This window comes from Bos indicus x Bos taurus, chromosome 22 (genome assembly GCF_003369695.1).
Source record: "Bos indicus x Bos taurus breed Angus x Brahman F1 hybrid chromosome 22, Bos_hybrid_MaternalHap_v2.0, whole genome shotgun sequence".
Taxonomy (NCBI): domain Eukaryota; kingdom Metazoa; phylum Chordata; class Mammalia; order Artiodactyla; family Bovidae; genus Bos; species Bos indicus x Bos taurus.
Genome location: NC_040097.1, coordinates 38,025,411 through 38,035,153, shown reverse-complemented (window position 1 = coordinate 38,035,153; position 9,743 = coordinate 38,025,411).

Genomic DNA, 9,743 nt, shown 5'->3' with positions numbered 1-9,743 from the left:
CTGTATTGGTGTTTTTCTTTCTGGCTTACTTCACTCTGTATACTTATTTTTAGAAGACATGATAGAAATTGTCAAGGTATTTCAAGTACAATTTTTTAATGTAGCTAGAAAGAGAGTGGGTTTATTAATGAAAATATTATATATAATAATGCATGACACCATATATCTTTTTTCAAGCATTGTGCTGATTCAAAATATTTAAATCATGAAGGCATTTCTGGGATGGGTGAGGAAAATCTTTGTGGCTAGTGATAAGTGACTATCCAAGGAAACATGCTTCAGTCACACACTTAGGGGACTGAACAGTGTCTCCTGGTAATTAAAACTGTTCTTGGCTTTTGAGTCAGGGAGAACTGGTTACAAATCCCAATTTTCTGGTTGTTTGATTCTCAGCAGTTTACTCAACCTTTGTAAGTTTCCAACACCTCAACTGAATGGTGAAGATAATAATACACTTACCTCCTAGTTGTAGAGATTCACGCATGCAGAGTGCTTAGAATCTTTCCTGAGATTTCATGAACATTCACATCGTAGCTTTAAAAAAAATATATGCATACCAAAAGGAAGTACTCAAGTTTCTGTGGAAAACTTTTTGCCACTTTCAGATTGGCTCCAGTTTGTATCGGGGCTGGCACATTCTCTTTTGCAGCACCGCATGCACGTGTTGCTAGTCAAAACTTGTGCTGGGTTCCTTTGCAAGTATTCTCAGGTTGCTATATGGTTGCCAGTGCAACCAGACAGCAAGCGTCATAAAGGCCAGTATTACATTTCTTGTTTGCTTCTTTCTTACTTTACCCCTCCTTCCCTCCCTCTCTTCCTTCTTCTTTTTTTCCCATTTGGTGCTTAATAAATGCTTATTGCTTGTCCAACTGGCCATTTAGAGTAAAATAATTCCTGAACACTCTTCAGCCTTTCCACAGAAAGCTAGATGACGTAGATATAACAGAACTCAAGAAACAGTAGGAACCACTTGAATTAGTTCCACAGTTGAAGGAAAAGGCATTCCTGAAGGAAAATCCTTTTAAAATCACATGTTTAATCTCACACAAGCCAATTTAAGTTCCCCCAAGCCGTGTTTATCTGTGTACTGACCGCTTTCCATCTGAGAATTTAATGTGCAGTCAAAAAGTGAACAGGATGTCAGTTCCTCTGCATTTCTTTGGCATAATGAATGCTGTTGTGTTTGCAGGGAAAAAATGTTGGTAAACTATGAATGAGATTTTAATTGTGATAAGGTAATTTCTCAGAAAAAATTATGGCATGGGGAAGAATACAGATGTTTCCTTCATACACTTCACTCTTTAATCACAATGACAAACTCAGTAGAAAGCTGCCTGTATTGTTTAGCCCTTTAATAATGTATGCTCACTCTGGTGGCCACAAGGAGATGAAAGCACTATGTGATTTGGAAGAGTGAGGGGTCAGGAGTGTATGAAGTCTAATAAGTCATCCAGAAGTTGGAAATGAAACCTTTTTATGTGTATTTGTGCCTGAAGTATGTCATTAACTGATTGGAATTTTATACCTGGTGCTAAGATTTTGGGGAAAACTATCAATTTGAGAGAAGTTGATTATCAGAGGCCAAAAGTAAAATTTGAAGACTAGTGCTCAGTGTATATATTTAGTTTGAAAAATTGGCCTGATAGCATATTCAAAAGCAGAGACATTACTTGGCCAACAAAGGTCCATCTAGTCAAGGCTATGGTTTTTCCTGTGGTCATGTATGGATGTGAGAATTGGACTGTGAAGAAGGCTGAGTGCCCAAGAATTGATGCTTTTGAACTGTGGTGTTGGCGAAGACTCCTGAGAGTCCCTTGGACTGCAAGGAGATCCAACCAGTCCATTCTAATGGAGATCAGCCCTGGATATCGTTGGAAGGAATGATGCTAAAGCTGAAATTCCAGTACTTTGGCCACCTCATGCAAAGAGTTGACTCATTGGAAAAGACTCTGATGCTGGGAGGGATTGGGGGCAGGAGGAGAAGGGGACGACAGAGGATGAGATGGCTGGATGGCATCACTGACTCGATGGACGTGAGTCTCAGTAAACTCTGGGAGTTGGTGATGGACAGGGAGGCCTGGCGTGCTATGATTCATGGGGTCACAAAGAGTCAGACACGACTGAGCGACTGAACTGAACATTTTTAATGAGTTCAGTTTGGTTGCTCAGTTATGTCCGACTCTGTGACCCCATGGACTACACCACGACAGGCCTCCTTGTCCATCAAAGACTCCTGGAGTTCACTCAAATTCATGTCCATTGAGTCAGTGATGCCATACAACCATCTCATCCTCTGTCGTCACCTTCTCCTCCTGCCTTCAATCTTTCCCAGCATCAGGATCTTTTCAAATGAGTCAGTTCTCTGCATCAGGTGGCCAAAGTATTGGAATTTCAGCTTTAGCATCAGTCCTTCCAATGAATATTCAGGACTGATTTCCTTTAAGATGAACTGGTTGGATCTCCTTGCAGTCCAAGGGACTCTCAAGAGTCTTCTCCAACACCACAGTTCAAAAGCATCAATTCTTTGGTGCTCAGCTTTCTTTATAGTCCAACTCTCACATCCATGCATGACTACTGGAAAAACGATAGCTTTGACTAGGCAGACATTTGTTGGCAAAGTAATGTCTCTGCTTTTGAATATGCTGTCTAGGGTGGTCATAACTTTTCTTCCAAGGAGCAAGCGTCTTTTAATTTCATGGCTGCAATCACCATCTGCAGTGATTTTGGAGCCCCCCAAAATAAAGTCTGCCACTGTTTCCACTGTTTCCCCATCTATTTCCCATGAAGTGATGGGACCAGATGCCATGATCTTAGTTTTTCTGAATGTTGAGTTTTAAGCCAACTTTTTCACTCTCCACTTTCACTTTCATTAAGAGGCTCTTTAGGTCTTCTTCACTTTCTGCCATAAGTGTGGTGTCATCTGCATATCTGAGGTTATTGATATTTCTCCTGGCAATCTTGATTCCAGCTTGTGCTTCATCCACTCCAACAATTTTCATGATGGACTCTGCATGTAAGTTAAATAAGCAGAGTGACAATATACAGCCTTGACGTACTCCTTTTCCTATTTGGAACCAGTCTGTTGTTCCATGTCCAGTTCTAACTGTTGCTTCCTGACCTGCATATAGATTTCTCAAGAGGCAGGTCAGGTGATGTGGTATTCCCATCTCTTGAAGAATTTTCCACAGTTTGTTGTGATCCACGCAGTCAAAGGTTTTGGTGTAGTCAATAAAGCAAAAGTAGAATTTTTTCTGGAACTCTTCCTTTTTCGATGATCCAGTGGATGTTGGCAATTTGATCTCTGGTTCCTCTGCCTTTTCTAAATCCAGCTTGAACATCTGGAAGTTCACAGGTCATGTACTGTTGAAGCTTGACTTGGAGATTTTTGAGCATTACTCTACTAGCGTGTGAGATGAGTGTAATTGTGTGGTAGTTTGAGCATTCTTTGGCATTGCCTTTCTTTGGGATTGGAATGAAAACTGACATTTTCCAATCTTGTGATCACTGCTGAGTTTTCCAGATATTCTGGCATATTGAGTGCAGCACTTTCACAGTATCATCTTTTAGGATCTGAAATAGTTCAACTGAAACTCCATCACCTCCACTAACTTTGTTCATAGTGATGCTTCCTAAGGCTCACTTGACTTCACATTTCAAGATGTCTGGCTCTAGGTGAGTGATCACACCATTGTGATTATCTGGGTAGTGAAGATCTTTTTTGTACAGTTCTTCTGTGTATTCTTGTCACCTCTTCTTAATATCTTCTGCTTCTGTTAGGTCCATACCATTTCTGTCTTTATTGTGCTGATCTTTGCATGAAAAGTTCTCTTGGTATCTCTAATTTTCTTGACGAGATCTCTTGTCTTTCCCATTCTACTGTTTTTCTCTATTTCTTTGCATTGATTAATGAGGAAGGCTTTCTTATCTCTCCTTGCTGTTCTTTGGCACTCTGCATTCAAATGGGTATATCTTTCCTTTTCTCCTTTGCCTTTCGCTTGTGTTCTTTTCTAAGCTATTTGTAAGGCCTGGTCAGACAACATTTTACCTTTTTGCATTTCTTTTTCTTGGTGATGGTGTTGAATACTGACTCCTGGACAGTGTCCCAAACCTCCATCTGTAGTTCTTCAGGCATTGTGTCTGTCAGATCTAGTCCCTTGAATCTGTTTCTCACCTTCACTGTATAATCATAAGAGATTTGATTTAGGTCATACCTGAATGGTCTAGTGGTTTTCCCTACTTTCTTCAATTTAAGTCTGAATTGGGCAATAAGGAGTTCATGATCTGAGCCAGTCAGCTCCTGGTCTTGTTTTTGCTGACTGTATAGAGCTTCTCCATCTTTGGCTGCAAAGAATATAATCAATCTGATTTTGGTGTTGACCATCTGGTGATGTCCATGTGTAGAGTCTTCTCTTGTGTTGTTGGAAGAGGGTGTTTGTTATGACCAGTGCATTTTCTGGGCAAAACTCTATTAGTCTTTGCCCTGCTTCATTGCGTATTCCAAGGCCAAATTTGCCTGTTACTCCAGGTGTTTCTTGACTTCCTACTTTTGCATTCCAGTCCCCTATAAGGAAAAGGACATCTTTTTTCGGTGTTAGTTCTAAAAGGTCTTGTGGGTCTTCATAGAATCGTTCAACTTCAGCTTCTTCAGCGTTACTGGTTGGGGCATAGACTTGGATTACTGTGATATTGAATGGTTTGCCTTGGAAACGAACAGAGATCATTCTGTCGTTTTTGAGATTGCATCCAAGTACTGCATTTCGGACTCTTGTTGACCATGATGGCTACTCCATTTCTTCTGAGGGATTCCTGCCCACAGTAGTAGATATAATGGTCATCTGAGTTAAATTCACCTATTCCAGTCCGTTTTAGTTGGCTAATTCCTAGAATGTCGATTTTCACTCTTTGCATCTCCTGTTTGACCACTTCCAATTTGCCTTGATTCATGGACCTAACATTCAAGATTCCTATGGAATATTGCTCTTTACAGCATTGGACCTTGCTTCTATCACCAGCTCAGTAAATCCTTAATCTAATTTTCTGTTGAAGGCGGGCACTGTCTTCCTTCCCTGTTACTTGACCTGAGGCCAAACTGTGGTGGAGGTAATGAAGATAATGGCGACCTCCTTCAAAGGGTCCCATGCAGGCTTTGCTATACTCAGTGCTCCCAACCCTGCATCAGGCCACCACCAACCCACACCTTCCCCAGAGACTCCTGGACACTCACGAGCAAGTCTGGGTCAGTGTTTTGTGGGGTCACTGCTGTTTTCTCCTGGGTCCTGATGAGTGCAAAGTTCTGTTTGTGCCCTTTAAGAGTCTGTTTTCCCAGCCCTGTGTAAGTTCTGGTGGCTCTATAGTGGGGTTAATGGCGTCCTGTTCCAAGAGGGCTTATTCCTTACCCAGGTCTACTGCTCCCAGAGCCCTGCCCCTGCAGCAGTCTGCTGCTGAGCTGTACCTCCTCAGGAGATACCCAAACACAGTTCTGTCTCAGTCTTTGTGAGATTTCTGTGTCCTGTTTGAGCACACCAGGTATACTTGAGCCCTCTGAGTATCTCTGGCAGATACGGGGTTTGATTCTAAACGTGATTTTGCCCCTCCTACCATCTTGCTAGGGCTTCTCCTTTGCCCTTGGACATGGGATATCTCCTCACCGTTGTTCCAGCACCATGCCATCACTGCTCCAGCATCGCATAGATTTTAATTAGTTCCTCACCCCCAAATGCCATATAACTCCAGAGGTTTTATTTCTGCTTAAAAATGGAGAACTTGCAAGACCATGGGCCTGAGTTAGTCTGTGGTATCGAGTATCACAAGCTAAGTAGCATTTGCCCCGTTTAATTGAGACTCCCAGATTCCTATTTTCCTATCTTTGCCATATCACATGCCTTTTATCTGTGAACCTGCCCTAATGTTTTTGGGAGGGATGTTAAAGTAAAATCCCACTATTGTCTGAAAATGTTTCAAAACCAAATATAGACCAAGAAAGTTGCATGTGTCAAGAAAAATGGTGGAGTACCTATTTTTGGTTAAAGAAAATAACCTTTTCAGGTGTTTTAAAAAAACAGCATATACATGTTCAGTTGCATCAGTTTGTTTTTTTGTTTTTATTTCTTCTTTGCCCCTGTATAATCAATGCCTGGAATAATTTTTCTTTGCTTTATTGCTTCTAGTTATTGACTAAAACATACTATTTTGATGTTGTGTAGAAAACTTCTGTGTTGAGATGGTGAGTTAGCATTAGCAGTGCTCAGCAGATACTGGATTCTCTGCTGCTGTCTCTTTCTTATTTAGATCCCTGGGAAATACCAGTTCCTCCTGTGGATGCATCTAGCTGACACTGATGCCTCCTGGTCCTTTCCATATTTCTCTACAGGATTCTGATTGTGTCCTTGACATCTGCACCCTAATGTGCCGCTACCACTACCACTTACCGTATGTCCACAGCAAGCACTCCCGTCAACACAGGTCCCTAAGCTCCCTCCCCCATCACTGGCTTCCTGTTTGAGTCAGTAGGGTTATCCTCCACAAGTTTCCTACGGCAGAAGACTAGGCTTCTTTCTTGGCCCCCTCCCTCTTCTACCTCATGCAGAAAGGTACTAAAATACATAGACTTAACCTCTGTAATACTTTGAAATTCATCCCAGGCTTTCAAAACCATCGTCTGAGTTAACACCCCATTATTTCCCACCTAGATTATATAACAGCTTCTAACGGACCTTTCTGCTCTAACAACACCTGTCTCTGATACATTTCCTTCCCTGCAACTTGGATGATCTTGTTGAAGTGTACATCTGATCCTGTCCACCTCCAAGTCCTTATTTGTTCGTTAAATTGTAAGTGGAGTCTCAATCTCATGCAGTGGTACCTGAGAGTCACTATTGTGTGTCCCCCGTTTGCCTCTCTTGACTTACATTTCAATACTCTGACCCAGTTTCTTGCATTTGCACTGTACTGAATGACGCCCTAGCCCAGGCTGTACTTTCTGTAGCTTCTTCTAATGGAAAATCTTTGTCCCCTCCTTTTCACCTGGCAAACTCTTACTTCCATGCAGAATTCTGCTGAGATACTAACCTTTCCAGGCAGTTGTCTACACACGCATTCTGGGCAGTTAGCTCTCTCTTCTGTGCTCTCGCAGTTCTGTGTGCTGCGTCATAGCTGCATCATCATTGGCTGTCCTCTCTTTTGTTCCTGCTGCTGTAACTAGACTGGGTTCTCGTTAAAGATAAGATCTCCCGCCTTACTTGTCTTTCTAGCTTACCACACGTGGCAGAAAATGAACACTTGGTAACAGTGCATTGACTGTATGAGAGGAGGAATGTTAACGTTAAAGAATATAGAAGGCGAAATTAAGGCCCACAGTTTATTTACTCACTCAGCAAATAGGTATTGAAAGTTTCAGATGTTTTTAAAAAATCTCTTACAGACCTCTCATTGGCATTTATCATCTTTCTTTGAGTAGCACTCCCTAAAAGTTTTGAACATTTTATTAGAAATCGGGGGCATGGATCTTGCTAATTAGGTCCAATTGAGATCCATGGCCGCAGAAAGGATCTCTGACTGTAGCCAGCTATTATCACACTTGAATTGAAATAGTGTCCTTGGCTTATGTGTAGATTCAAAAACTGAGAGACTGGGAATATTCTGGAGGGCACAGTGGAAACACCAGGATGGCTACAAACCAAGGGGTAAACAGAGTAGGACAGAATGAGCTCCAGCGTCAACTTCTGACCTTGGGCCGTAATACCAGCTGTAAAATGAAGGCTGAAGAAGTGCAGTGGTGCATCAAAGAGCTTTTGTGGACTTGGCAGGAAACTCAAAAGACAGTTGTGCGATGCGACTGTTAAGATAGCAGTGCGTTCTTGTGACTTGGATATAGCATGGTCTTGGGAGTGAGAGAAAGTACCCTTCTTAGCTATTCCAGAGTGTGAGAGAGTAGTCCTTACACCAGAGCCGAGCTTCTGACGAAGATTTTATGCAAGAGAACTTAAAAATGAGGTCTAGACCAGCAGGAGCACTTCAGAAACATATAAGCATTAAATCTTAGGAGGAGTGACTGAAGAAAAAAGAGGTGCTTAAGTTAAGAAAAGCAAAGCTGAGGGGCAGGTGATGGTTGAGGAAAATGTGGAAGTCAGGGGCAGAAAGTTTTTTCTACAGCTGGAGCCCAAAATCATGAATATGTGTTTGCCTGTGCACATGTTTTAAACAGAAACATCTTGGTTTAGGCAATGTTAACAATTTGCAGTCACAGGGCATGAGACATTTTATTCACGAAAGATCCCAGGGTCCTTGTGCAGACTGATTCACTTACGCATGAGAGAGTAGTGCTGGGGGGTCTTGTCAGACCACCTTTGTCATGATAGAACAACTTTTAATTATTGTCACCTTTTACTTACACTGCTGAGGGGAGACCACTGAGCGGGAACCTCCCTTTAGAGAGAATGGATCTGTCCAAGGTGGCATTGCACGCCACAGCAGCAGGGAAGTGCAGGCACAGCTTGAGTGATCTAAAGATCCAGTGAAGGACCTGGGAGGGCAATGCCTCTTCACTCCCAGGAGGACTCCTGAAAAGTCTGGGCTGCAATATTCTATCTGAAGCCCAGCACGCATAATGCCCCGAGCCCGACAGAATACCTGCACTTGAGACCGTGTGCCTTGGCTGACCACCTCATCAGAGAAGAGATCTTTTCAGTTTCTAGAACAGAAAAAAAAGAAAAAGTTTTATTGAATCATTGTTCAGTTAATTTTGAAACTGGACTTACCTCTTCCTTTCATTTGCTGTGTATTTCTTTGCTGTCTCTAGCCCGATGGCTTTGTTACTTAGTAGAGAAAGAGAAAGACTGCTCTGAGAGTGGATCGTCCAGAGGAAACATGGCTCCTGTAAACCAGTGGTGCTCATGGATAAACAGGAAAATGCATTTGCCTGTTCAGTTTGTGAAATTAAAAATATCTTTTATGAGTAGGAAATGAAGTGAATTCCTTTTGTCCCATAAGGAAAAGTAGGCTTAAGAAGTTGGTTGTGAGTTGGAGGTAAGGGGAGTGAAGAACAGGGATTTTGTTTTTATTTCTTAGTTATTAATATGTACAGTTAGTAAGTGTGACTTTGCAGATAGGAAGTAGTGCAAAAAAAAAAAAAAAATCCTAGTATTTCTTACCAGATTGCTGTGACGGTGCGTTATCAGCAGCTCTGTCAACAGACATAAGAGTGAGAACTCTCAGCTATCATAAAAAATGTAATATTTAGAGTGTTGAAGTGGGATGCAGGAGGGCTCAGATGGCTACCTAATTTATGAGCTTCCAGAAAGCTAAGCTGAGAATGGGCAACGTGCTCTTATTTGCCACTGTTGTTCCCTTCAGTTAGTAAGCGTGATTTCCAGCGATTGCCTATCTTCAGTAATCAATTAATTACTGCTTTCCAAAAGAACCCATACATTATTTAATTAGCAAACACACTCATTTTCTTGATCACCAGTAGCAACAATCATACATATTTTGAAAGTACAAGCTTAGAAGTCTTCAACCCTCTAGCTTGACTTCCCTGTTTCATTGTCAGTGTCTGTGTGTTTTCACAATGACAGCTGATAACCCAAATGCATCTGTTTTATGCCTTGTCTTACTTGGTCTTCGTGGCTTCCCTCTTCCCTCCCCACCCCTGAGTCTGCCTTAAAAGGATCTACTGTGCTGTGTTGCTTCCCAAGAGCTTGTCAGAGAGAACAGTTTTGTCATTTGCAGTGTGTTCATGATGCCAT